Here is a 13,015-nt window from a genome sequence, read left to right on the forward strand (position 1 = left end):
TCAATTAACGTTCCTTTAAAATTTGGGAAAGACCCAACAATTGGTAAGGTAGAATTTTTTATTCGAAAAAACCTAAATTTTTGCTATTTTCTATTAGGTTTCCTTCTGCAGCTGCATACAATCAGGCGTAATAATTTAAAAGCTGGAAAGCGGATTTTTATATTTGATGGCTGTTGACAAGAAAAAAAATTATATCCTTGGATTACTACACAATTCAAGTTTACTTAAAGGCTTTTCAATTGCCATCGTTCAAGGGTTATAAAATGTTTTGTATTTTTATCGGACCTCATGATCTTATTTTTTTTGGAAAATTTTATTGAAAATTATATTTATACAACCACTAGCCGTAGAAAATTTTAAATTAAAACTTAACATTTTATACTGTCTTACGCTGAAACTATTTAAATTTTTATATAACGTATATATTAAATGTAACAACTAAACCAAATCCAATAGTTATAGTTTAAAGTAACAACGGGAAAATCGTTCTTTTATATAGACCAACGAGAATCGCATAAAATTTAATATGAAGATATGATAAAAAATATAGATTATTGGCAAAAATTTAAACTTAAGAAAATGGATGAAAAGATTGATTCACATAGGGGCCGTTCAGATACCACATGGACAGAAAAATGAGATTTTTGACCCCCTCCTCCCCCTCCGTGGACATTTGGCAAACCCCTGCCTCCCTCCCCGTTTGTCCACGTGGACAGATTTGAAATTGTTTTTTTTTGTAATCTAATTTGTAATAATTATAATTATTATTAATTTCAAAATTATCATATTTATAGCTTGCTTTCAAGTGGCTACTTGTTGCTTAAATTTGAACTGGAAAGCTTTGCAATTTTAAGATTTTGATAAAAACATCTTAATATTTATTCACCTTTAGAAAATGTTTTGAAAGTAAGTATGTCCACGTGGACACTACCCAAACCCCTTCCCCCCTCTCCGTGGACATTTTCATACCCCCTCCTCCCCCCGTTGTCCAGGTGGTATCTGAACGGCCCCAGTTTTCTCTGACCGACTGACTTTTTTTAAAATGGAACTATCAGATAGAATTTACTCTCCTACCAGGCTAATTTATTTAAATTTACTTTAAAACAAACTCCAATTTTTCAAAGGAGTGTTTTTTTTTTCAAAATCATTCGGATTTATGAAAACTTAACTCAAAGCAATGTAAAGTTGTCTATAATTTATCGTTCACCCAGAATGTTGCTCACGCTACATCGTACTACTCCAGATGGCAGCAGCGCAGCTTCGAAAGAGCGGATAATCATGCACTGAGTGCTATTATAGAACATGCAAAAGAAAGCTTGGAGCAAACTTTGTAACCGCGGGGGGTTTCAACCTTTAAAACCCACTGTGGTTGCCAAATAGTAGCCAGCACTGAATGGTCCCTTCGTGAAGCATGTAGCTTATGCGCCACTCCGACCGAAATCGAAGACCACACACCAAGGTCTGAATTGCCCGGCTGAGACTCTCGTCAAGGCGAGTCCATATGTTAATCCGAAAGGGATTAAGGACCGATTCAGGTGACTTACAAATTAAGACCCAAGAGCTCGAGTGGGAACTCGGTCACACTCTACCAATTCGTCCGAAACCAGATTCAAAGCCAAGATGAGGCGGTAAGAGTTCGCTCATACCTAAAGGTATCTTCATTGGCCTACAGTTACTCCAACCCGACCCACGAACAATTACAGAAGTACACCAAGCTACTCATAATCAAGGCACGAGGCCATTTCTCCAAAGTTAATTCGAACCCGAGTGATGGGATTTCAAGTTTATCTTCAACTAAAAACTCTGTCGATTAGGAATTTGCATTATACTGTGTTTATTGCTATAATGTGTTTATTTATGCTAGCATAACGAAAGGCGCTTTCTTGCGCAACTTCATTGACTACTGAAGTGAACGCATGGTAGTTAAGGATACAGATTTGGCTTAGAATATTTCACTTCTTAGTTTTATTTTTCTACCATCTAACTCCTATCGGTGCGTGCGAGAATTCTACGAAAAAAAAAAGATTGGCTATTGGTCTAGACCGAGGTGCTGTTGATGCTGATGTTATTCCGCATGGGGATTCCCCGTTCTAGTGCATCGGAATTCGAAAAATTCATAGTGGGACTTCCATAAATTCTCTACTTATGCATAAGATTTATAAATTCTCGGAAATTTGTCAACCACTTTTACAATACTTTACGGACGCGTCCGACGCTTTGTAAGCGGTCCGGGAAAAATCGGATTCTGCAAGGTGATCCGTTGCATGAAAGATGGACGACACACTGCGAAGATGGGTATGAAAATACTGGAATAGGCACATGAGGGCAATGACTCACCAATTCTCACCAATTGTAGCCGGGTTGGCTTTACCTCGTGGCAATCTCGTGTGTCGTTGTCGAGTCTGCTGCTGTTCACAACCGCTATTGAGCTGCTCGGTCGTCGTCGATGCTGTTTAGGAAACAGCTTGTAGAACGCTGATCTGATTGTCGGCGGCGAATGGACCTCGCCTCGTTGCACTGGGTGAGGACCCCGGGTTGACGGTTGGGGCCCTTTTCCGACCTACCGTCGGAATGTCCGGTTCGTGGGCGGCCAAAACTCCTCCGCTTCGCTAGATCGGCGATACTTTTTTGCCAATACGGCAGTACTATTAGCACCACAACTTGCGGTCAAATTACAACGCACGACTTTACCTGCTACAATTTTCTATTCTCGCACAAATTCTCTGCCCTATCTCGCACTAGTAGTTTAATTGGCGAACTACTGTAAATTTAGAAATTTTAGTTTCGAATAAAATTAAAGCCACATCACTAAATTTACCTATTAAAGCAAAATTAATTGAAATTTAAAATTAGAAAAAAAAATCGAAACGCGATCAAAAGTGCACTTCCGTGCTCACTCACGAACCAGATTAAAGTGTTCTGTAAGATGTATCCTCAGATTAGGGAAAGCCATCTCGGGCGTACGACTTTAACGGAAGTACGTCATTTCCCGATCCATCTTTAGAAAATCTTCGGGAATTCTTAAAATTGGATAAGTCGCACGCTATTGGTCCGTAATTCGGGTCTTCCTGTCTCTTTCCAACCCTCTTGGAATAGCCTATGGGTCGACTTGGGGGAGTAAGCTTGACCCTCATCCCTTCGAGATGAGCTTCGATTAAGGGATGGGAACATTCAGTGCTTTCACTGCTTAGTTGCATACATTTTGGCGTTCACGATTCGAGATTCGAACAGTTATCCAATTCAAAATTTTAAATGGTGCGACCGCTACAACTTCTAGGTTTGTGTTTTATTATAGTTTAAAAAAAGCATTCACAATTCTTTCAAAATAACTGAAACAGCATGTTTAATAAAAGTTTTATTAGCGTTTTCAAAACCATCTGAAGACATATGGTCGAAAAAAAATTATAAGCATTCTGCATGACCATAATAAAACCGCCATAAAACGAGCTGCACAAAAAAATGCCATAATTAAACCATGATAAAACTTCCTAATGCTAGTTGGCATAATCTGTGTTTCTTGGGATCTGAGAGTCGGGGCCGTAGGAAGAACGGCCTCTTAGCACAGTAGTCAAACATGTGAAAAACGTGATCTTTGTTATATATTTTTTGTTTTACATGGTATCTTTTAGGTGTCTCCGAAGAAGTTTTAATATAGAATGAGCTCTATGACAAAATGGTTTGAATTTTCATTAATCCCCCTATAAATGAAATAAAAATCTAACTTCTAAACCGTAGGTCAAATCACTTTGCTGTTTTTTACAAACATTTTTAAATGCAATTTTATGAAATTTTGTCTTGACCGCTAAGTTTCACCGTTCAGTTTTTTCGAGTTACAGTTTAAAATATGAATATAACCTTTATAAATCAATTTATTTATTATAACTTTTTACTGGTAGTTTTAAAATCTTGAAAACATTCTAAAACATATGACAAAGAAAAATCGATGTATCTCGCTTGGATACAAGTGAATACACATGATTTTTCAGTGTTTCATAGACAAAACCTGTGCAAGCTGCCGAAAGCAACCAATTGCTCGTAAAATTGAGGCTAAAATATTCTTTAATCAATATAACTCTAAAAGCTGACATTAATATGTTTACAATGTTCAACAAAAATATGTATTTTATTTTGTTAATTTTGTAGAATGTTTTAAAGATTTTTAAATCAGCGGAAAAGAGTTAAGATAAATAAACTGATTTTGAAGGTTTTATTTTAATGTGTTAATTTTAATTTAAATACACTGTTACTCAAAACATTAACTCAACGTTCAAGACAAAGAAAGAAAGAGATTGCACCTACGGATAAAAGTTAGATTTTTTTTATCTTACTTATAGGGGGATTAATGTAAAAAACCAAAACATTTCTTATAGAGCTCATTATACTGTACAAAATCTTCGGAGACACCTAGAAATAAAATGTAAATCCGAAGAGTTATAAGCAACAATCACGTTTTTCACATGTTTGACCACTGTACATGAGGGGGGCGGGGGGAGGTGGAGGAGGGTGTGGTGATTTATTTTTGTATGATATATTTGCAAACAATACACGAATTAAGAAAAATCAAAGAAATATTTCTTGTTACATTTTACCTAATCATTTTTAAGTTCTTTTACATTAAAATTTCTATGTATTACATAGAAAATTTTGAAAAAACATGGAAAATCTGTATAGCGGTAAACTAGATTTGTATAAGGAATCCTATAGTAAGCGGTTAGAGAAATTATTATCATCGATAGTTAAAATATCTGAATTTGTTCAAAACCAAATAAGCAAAATCTACCGAATCACGAGAGAAGTTCATAGTTTTTAACCATAAATACAAATAAATTCAATTTAAGAACGTAAAATTAATCGACGGAAGTTTTGGGGTTCAAACCTGATACTTGCAATAATTATATTATTAATTTTATTAAGGGACTTTAAATGTTTCTTTATCCGCAAATATATTTCATAATAATGAATTCCTTAAATAAAATCCTGTGGATGTTTTTTTTTAATAAAAACTGACTGACATTAGTTACAAATTTCAAAATTTTGAAACTGAAATAACAATCAAAATTTTAAGTCTGCGATCTCTTGCAATTAGTAAACTGAATTTCGAATATTTTCTCTTTATCTGAATTTTGAACCTGAATGGGTTGCAATCTTTATTCATTATTTCATTTTAAATCTGAATTTAAATATGAACTTCGAATGATGAATCTTATTTTGAGTTTTTAATTCTGGATCGCCATTTTGAAGTTTTGAATCATGCAAAAAAATAAGTTTAAGAGCTTCGGATCTGAATATGAAACAAAAAATCCAAACGATTTCTAATGCTATGATCATTAAGAGCCCGGACACTTCATTTCGATGATAACTACATTCCTAGAGTTCGGATATGCAATTTTGGCAGCGTTGTGATGGTTATGAAAAAGACTTTCTTGCCTATATTTACAGATGTCTAAATTTATGTGTTTTTGACAAATTTACGATGAAAAAAGACATGGTAAAAACATTTGTGCACAATCAGCTCGGAAATCTTTCATTGTCAACTTGGTAACTCATGAACCGAATTTTTTTGACCCAAATACATAAAAAGTATTAAGAGACTCACTTGAATACTCACGTTTTTCGATCAAACGAATAGTTCTTAAAATATGCGTGTTTGTAACTACCCGGGTTCTAAACGATCATAGACTTAATAGTTATCACGAAAATTGTTATGGACTGCGGGTGTCTTCACTAAGTGGGGACGGTAGATTTACCCTTTGATTTCTCAAAACAATTTGTGTTTTCCAAAATTTTGGAAAAAATATCATGGTACTATTAGCAATGCTATTAGTAAGGCATCTTCCAATGGTTATTGTGTGTAATTTATGTTGCAACACATGAGATGCGATTTTTTCGAAAATATATATTTATTCAAGAACATACAAGTACTTTACCAAATTTTTCATAATCCGAATGCTAAATATAGGGGAGAGTGGGGTAACGTGGGCCACTCTAAATATCTCAGCTGTGTGTTGAGATAAAAATCTCAATCCAACTGTCATATGTACGCATCATATGCTTCTTTTATTGAACTAGCCTAGAAAAATGTACTTACATAATTAAACAAGCACCCGCAAATTGCATCCGTGGGAGACCTTAAGTACATAACTAAAATATGCTCATACGTTTATAAGTATTAAATCTTAGCTTATCTAAGAAAGACCATCAAATGTTTACAGGGCTCGTTACAGGTCACTGTGAATGCAGATATCACATGAATAAAATTGGCAGATTAAACTCTGACGAGTGTCGTTTCTGCAGTATGGAGAAGGAATTGTCAGAGCATCTTCTTTGCGAATGTCCTTCTCTTATATCGAAATGGATTAACATAATCGGCTGTGGAATATTTGATCCCTCCGAAGTTTTTTCAATTGGTCCTAAAAAGGTAAACAGCTTCATAAGAGCGGTTATACCAGATTGGGAAAATGCTAAATCTCAAGATAGGGACACTATCTTATATATTAAAGTGATCTGGGAGGGGGGGGGGGGCGTGTTTTTATACACATTCAGAACTAAAAAAAGCTTCTACTATCTGCAAAGTTTTTTATATGCCAAATAAAGAGATATGAAAAATATGTTGTCCATTTTTGCCAATGCGATAGAGACGAACATAAATCCTATATAAGGAATTTTGCCGAAACGTTTGCGAGCCAGGAATTAGGATCTATTCGATCATGCACAACTCTCTGTTTTATTTCCTCATCTGAAATTGTTTTACAATAACTTATTATGAAATTTCAGTTTCGGGTTAACTCATCAACTTTGCACGTTATCTAGTCAATTTGGATTCGGTTGACCACGTTTCCCCACCGTTGTTCAAAATCCAAAAAAAAATTTTTTTTTAACTGTCAGAACTCGGAAAATTAATGTATTTCAAAAATTAAAAAAAAAAAAGCCCAATGATACCTAAAAAAACCAATCCAATAATATGTTTTCATTTTATCTTTTATTTTAAAGAAGTTATGAAGCAAAGAAAAAAAGTGGCCCATGATACCCCTCTCCCCTATCTAAATTGTATTCGATGAAAGAGAGAAAATTGAAAAAATTGTAAACATCAATTCTGTATAAAGCCGTCCCCACTTACCGCAGATAGCGTTTTGAGACATAATTAATTTTTTGCATTGAAAGTTTAAAAAAATAGTGCACAGTATTGTTTTAAAAGCCATGGTAACCACTTACTCCGTGCTCATACTTACCCCGGTGGACCGAATTTTTATTTATGATTTGTAAATTAAATAGGATTATTCGATGCACAAATTTTGTTCCTCAAATCTGCAAGTTTGTGTCGGCCTTCCCGTCGTTCCAGCTTCAGCTTTAATGTTTCCATTCATTAACGTTCTTAGTCCTTCGGAATCCAGATATCATCAAGCACCGGGTGAATGCTGGATAATGTCCCTCGCTTGCGGAACGTGAGATGATCCCGGGTGCACTTCCAGCCAACAATCGCTAAAAGTGTTGTTCTTTATCCCACTGCCTGCTGCTGAGGAAGCCCAGCAGAACTGAGCTCGAGGAGGAAACAGGAGGGAGGATGCTAATGATTACTTTTCTGCTAATTGCTTTTACTACCGAAGCGGCTGAGGCGAAAGATTAAGAGATTGCTCCCGAAGACGACGGAAAATGACCCTCGGTCGCTCGCCTCAGTTACTTGTCCAAGCCAAACTAAGGGACAGCACAGAACCCACGGAAAGACACAGAGAGAGGTTAATTAATGGCACACAAAGCATCATCATCAACGACGCCCCCCGGTCCTCTCGAATGGACCAACCAAACAAATTCAGTGTCAGAACGCGTCTTGGGGCCGGAAAATGATTTTCTGGATTCGTGAAGATACATCTGACGATGACGGATGGATATTTGGTTTGGTTTGGATTCCAGGATTTGTCGAGTCGAGCGAGAACAGTGAAATGTGCAGGTGGGATTGATTGTTTTCCGGCTGCTTTTGAGCAATCCGCTATCAGTTCTTTTCTCGGGAGCCGGTGATTATTGTGAATGGGAAAATCTTCATTCTTGAAGGAATCTTCGAACATTACTCGTATTGATCATTTAAATGACTTGTGCATTCAAATAGCTTTTTTCAAGCACTCAAAGGCTTAATTAATATCCGAAATCATACAGCTTGACATATCCTGCCAGTAGAGTGCTCAGTTTTTTATTATTGTTATTTTATTAAAGTATTTATAATTGGATAAATATTCTCTTCAAACACTTCTCCAATCGGAGATTGGATTACTCTCACCTCCTTTGTTTTCAAAAATCGGTTGCACTCAATTTCCCCGAAAACGTTTGCCTAGAATTGGAAATCCCCAGAAATTTAAACACCAGTAAATCAAGCTCCCAAATTTTTTTTCCTCAAAATGAACCATTCCGCAGAAATAATTTCCACATAATGAACCAATTCCCAGAAAAATTTTCACCATAGTGAAACATTCCTTAGAAAAATTTAAAGTCTATATTGTCGATATTTCCAAAGCATATTTTTTCGGTTTTTTTTACTTAGACTTTGAATTCATTAAAATTATTGTAGATGGCTCTGCAGTGCTGACTTCCAACATATATGTATGACCCATACCAGCGTGATGTCACAACGTTTGCAAAACAATTTTTTGTATATTGTTTGTAGATTTTGTAGTTCATATCGCACATTGGAAAAAATTATACCCCTTAGCCAATTTGAAAACAAAAGTATTTTTATTGAGCAAATACACTGTATCAAAAAATTGTGCTGTACGGATCCTGCGTGTGCGTGTGCGTACCTTGAAATCCAAACAATCAAAAAGTGCCCTTTTCAGTCAACAAAAATACTACAATTACATCATTCGTTGCAGAAACTAGTCCTTTTTGTAAATCAGTATTAAAAATGTTTATAAATTAAACCTTAAAAATAATCCAATTCATTTTGTATAGAAAGTCCCAAAAACGACGTCAAAAAATCGTCCGTACACTGAGGCCTTTGTCAAATATAAGTCAAGTAAACAGTTATGTGTCAGTCTGTCAAACGCAGAAACGTGAACTGAATCTCAGCAAAGGCAATTTCCAGTGGTCTGAGCGATAAATACGGTAAAATGAACTTTATCTAGCATAAATCAGTAGATTTCAACAATTTGTGGATTAAATTAACAGGAAAATGTCTGATTATCACAAAAAAAATATTCGTTGACTTCCGGAAACTGATTGTTGACCTGAAGAATGACGGTAAAAACTTTTCCGAAATTTATTTATTTACTTGTCTTCGAATTACGCATAGATCAGTAAACAGCCATGATTGTCGGTTCAGAATTTCCTTCAGAACTTTAAGAAGACTAACTTCCTGGAGACTACTCGTATAAGCTGATGGTTGGTTTGATCGTATTTTCGAGTCAGAACCAAACAATCATATTTATATTCCTGTAGACGCGTAATATGACTGATAAATCTATTTATTTTTCTCCGTGAATGAATGTCAAGTTTCCGGTGCCATTTGCACTGAAAGCATACCACACCATTACATGGCCACCACCGTGCTTAACTGTCGGTCACAAATTTTTCGGATCCAATTCAGTATTTGGATTACGCCATACTCTTACATGTCCGTCAGACCCAAAAATATTAAATTAGCTTTCGTCAGTGAATATGACGTTCTGCCAGAACTCTTCCGGTTCAAGAACATACTTTTGAGCGTATTCCAGCCGCTTTTTCGTATTTTTAGCAGATATAAACGGCTTCTTCAGAGTAACACGATCTCGGTATTTTTTCTCATGAAGTATGTTCCGTACCGTTTGAGGATTAACCTGTATGTTTTCAAAATTCTTCAGGCTGTCTGCTAGTTTCGGGGCACTGATTTTAGGATTCTGACTGATTTCCCTAACAATGATGCGATTGTGACGATCCTTAAGCTTCAGTTTGCGGCCTCTTCCTGGAGTGGTCTCCAGGCAGTTGATCTTCTTAAAGTTCTGAAGGACATACTGAACTGACGATCGTGGCCGTTTTACTATACCTGCAGGTCAGGTCAGCAATCATTTTCCGGATCTCAACGGGTATTTTTTTTGTGAGGAGCAGACATTTTCTTGTTAATTTTTGTGGATTTAATTAAAAGGAAAATGTTTGCTTTTCATAAAAAAATACCCGTTGACATCCGGAAACACGGAAATCTACTGATTTGTGCTAGATAAAGTTCATTTTACCGTATTTATCGCTCAAACCACTGGAAATTGTCTTCGCTGAGATTCAACTCACGTTTCTGCGTTCGACAGACTGACACATAACTGTTTACTTGACTTATATTTGACAAAGTCCTCAGTGTACAGACAATTTTTTGACGTCGATTTCGGGACTTTCTATACAGAATGAATTGGATTATTTTTAAGGTTTAATTTATAAACATTTTTAATACTGATCTACAAAAAGGACTAGTTTCTGCAGCGAATGATATATTGTAGTATTTTTATTGTGCGGACAATTTTTTGATACAGTGTAGCTATCAAAATATAAGCAAAAGAAATCGTGACGTCACAACACGCATCTTTTTCCACTTTCTAGATTTTTTTTACAAAAAGCCCTTTTTCTGCTCTTCTATTCGATCAAATTTATTGAAAATTTCAAAAAGTATCATTTCATTAGAACCAACAAATCGCTATTTCTAGTTTTTTCAAATGTTGATTTAAATTTATTTTAGAGTGATTCAGATGCGTGACGTCACAACGAGCCGTTTTTTTAAAGCAGTGTTTTGCAAAGCTTTGTGACGTCACGAAATTTTATGGTCAGCTACATGAAATAAATCAACATATAATCTTAAATTAAAGCATATTTTACTAAAAATTCTCAAAAACTCAACAAATAATGTGTTTTGGTGACGAAGTCGATCCATTTGTACCCAAAAAAAAAATTAAGGGAATTGAATCAAAATGGCTAATATAAGCAGATAAGGTTTGCAGGTTTGCAAATTTTTTTATATCTCAGATAACTACCTGCAAGATTTTTATTCAAATCAGAGATCGCTACCTGCTGTAAAATTCACAAATATTCTTTTAAAAAATCGATGAGGATTTCATGTTTATGATCGTTTGTTTATTCTCGAATCAAGGGTTCAACAAGCGCAAATTTATATATTTTTTTATTTAAGACATTTTAAAATGATCGCGTTTATGCAAAAAATAGGATTCTAAATTTCATTAAAAAAACGTAATTGAATTCATTTATTCAAGCGCATTGTTATGATAAACTTGTTTTGAAGAAATACTATAAAAGTGTTGAAGTAAGAAGTCATGGACGTTTCCGAAAAAAAAGAAATCAATTTTCGTGACGTCACTCGTGGTGCAACTCACAACCTTCTGAACCGATTTTCATTCTGAAAAAAGCATTGAATTCCTCTCAAAAAGTTTGGAGAGATCTCCAATTTTTGATAGTATGTGACGCTTAAAGGAATCATATCATCATAGGAACTTAAAAATAGTTGAATTTTCGTGACGTCACAACGCTAAAAAGTGGATACCTTTATTACCAATTCTAGAGCGTGAAGTTGTTGTGATAATTTTTAATCAAATATTATGCTTAAAAAATGACTTTTTTTCAATAATTTTTGAATATTTTTTTTAAAAAGCTAGTTTTTTGACTAAGTAATGTTTCAAATAGAGAATAATTTTTAAAATCAGTATATTTTCGTACTAAAATTTTGAAATTTGAACGTCAACATACTTAATTCCTTAATAGCTAACTGAAATTCTTCTAATGGAAAGTGAACCCCAAGAAATAAACTTTCAAATGCTGGGCAAATAATTTTTGAATAATGAAAAATGAGAATCGGTTCTCCAGTTGAAGAACGCTTGGAATGGGTCATATACATTTTATGCTGATTTGTTTTTTCAAGCCACCTTTAGGTTACCGCGGCTAGATTAAGGTTGCCAGAATTTTTTCCACTCCCATCCGGGCCTAGCAATTCCGGGCATTTTTTCAAAAAAAACCTGGCAAAATCCGGGCATGGATTTCAATTTTTCAAATCCAAAAACCGGGCAATAACCGGGCAGAATTCAGCTGTTATTATATGTAAAAGCGAAGAAAAAAAAATGCGAAAAAAAAATTAAATTAATATTTTATTAATGTAATTGCAGACTTCCAAAAACTTTTTTGAACAATTAAATATTTAAAGGTTTATGATAGTAAATCAGCAAAATTATTTGAAACAACCGTTGAAAATGTCCAAACCGTTAATTGATTTTGCTGAAAGTTACACAAAAACTTTGATTTTTTTGGTTTCTTTGTGAAAATTATGAAAAAATCTGGGCAATATCCGGATTTTTTTCACGATATCCGGGCAACCGGGCCGGACCGGACTTTCTCGAAATTTTGCATCAAATATCCGGGCAAACCCGGATAAAACCGGGCAATCTGGCAAGCTTAGGCTAGATGGATGAATTTCGTTGCCGGTACTCTTTAGATGGCGTTGTCTACATTGAAGGTCCATATATGTAGCAGAAAAATTGTTCGTGGCAAAGTTTCTTCATTATTTTGAAGTGACGTGATCTTTCCTCAAGGTCTGATAAGGAAGTTTTTTTCATGGGCTTTCAGGGTGCGTCCAAAGAAAGCAATGATGCAAAATTAAAGATTATAATAATTTATTGAGGGTCCCCGAAGATTTTTTTTTAATTGGATACACCCGAATAAAGTTACAAACCGCCCAACTTCCAATAGTGTCAAATCCCCAGTAACAGTTTTAGCTTTATTATGGGCAGCAAAACTTCGTTAGGACTATAAGCATTAATCTCCATAAAAAGCTATAACATCAGCAGAACTCCAATAAAGCTGAAATATGGCTAAGAGGAGCGTGATCTGGCGAATGTGGGATGCCCGAGAAGTTGGAGTACGGTTGTCATGGGCCGAGTGAACTGGAGGAAAATTTTGCAACAGGTTATGTCGTGAGACGAAACACCAAATAAATAAAAATAAAATTGAAAAAAAATTAAAACGGTTAAATGAGAGCCATTAAAAAGCTAAAATTTCATGTTTCTCT

The sequence above is a fragment of the Uranotaenia lowii genome, chromosome 3, assembly GCF_029784155.1.
Source record: "Uranotaenia lowii strain MFRU-FL chromosome 3, ASM2978415v1, whole genome shotgun sequence".
NCBI lineage: Eukaryota > Metazoa > Arthropoda > Insecta > Diptera > Culicidae > Uranotaenia > Uranotaenia lowii.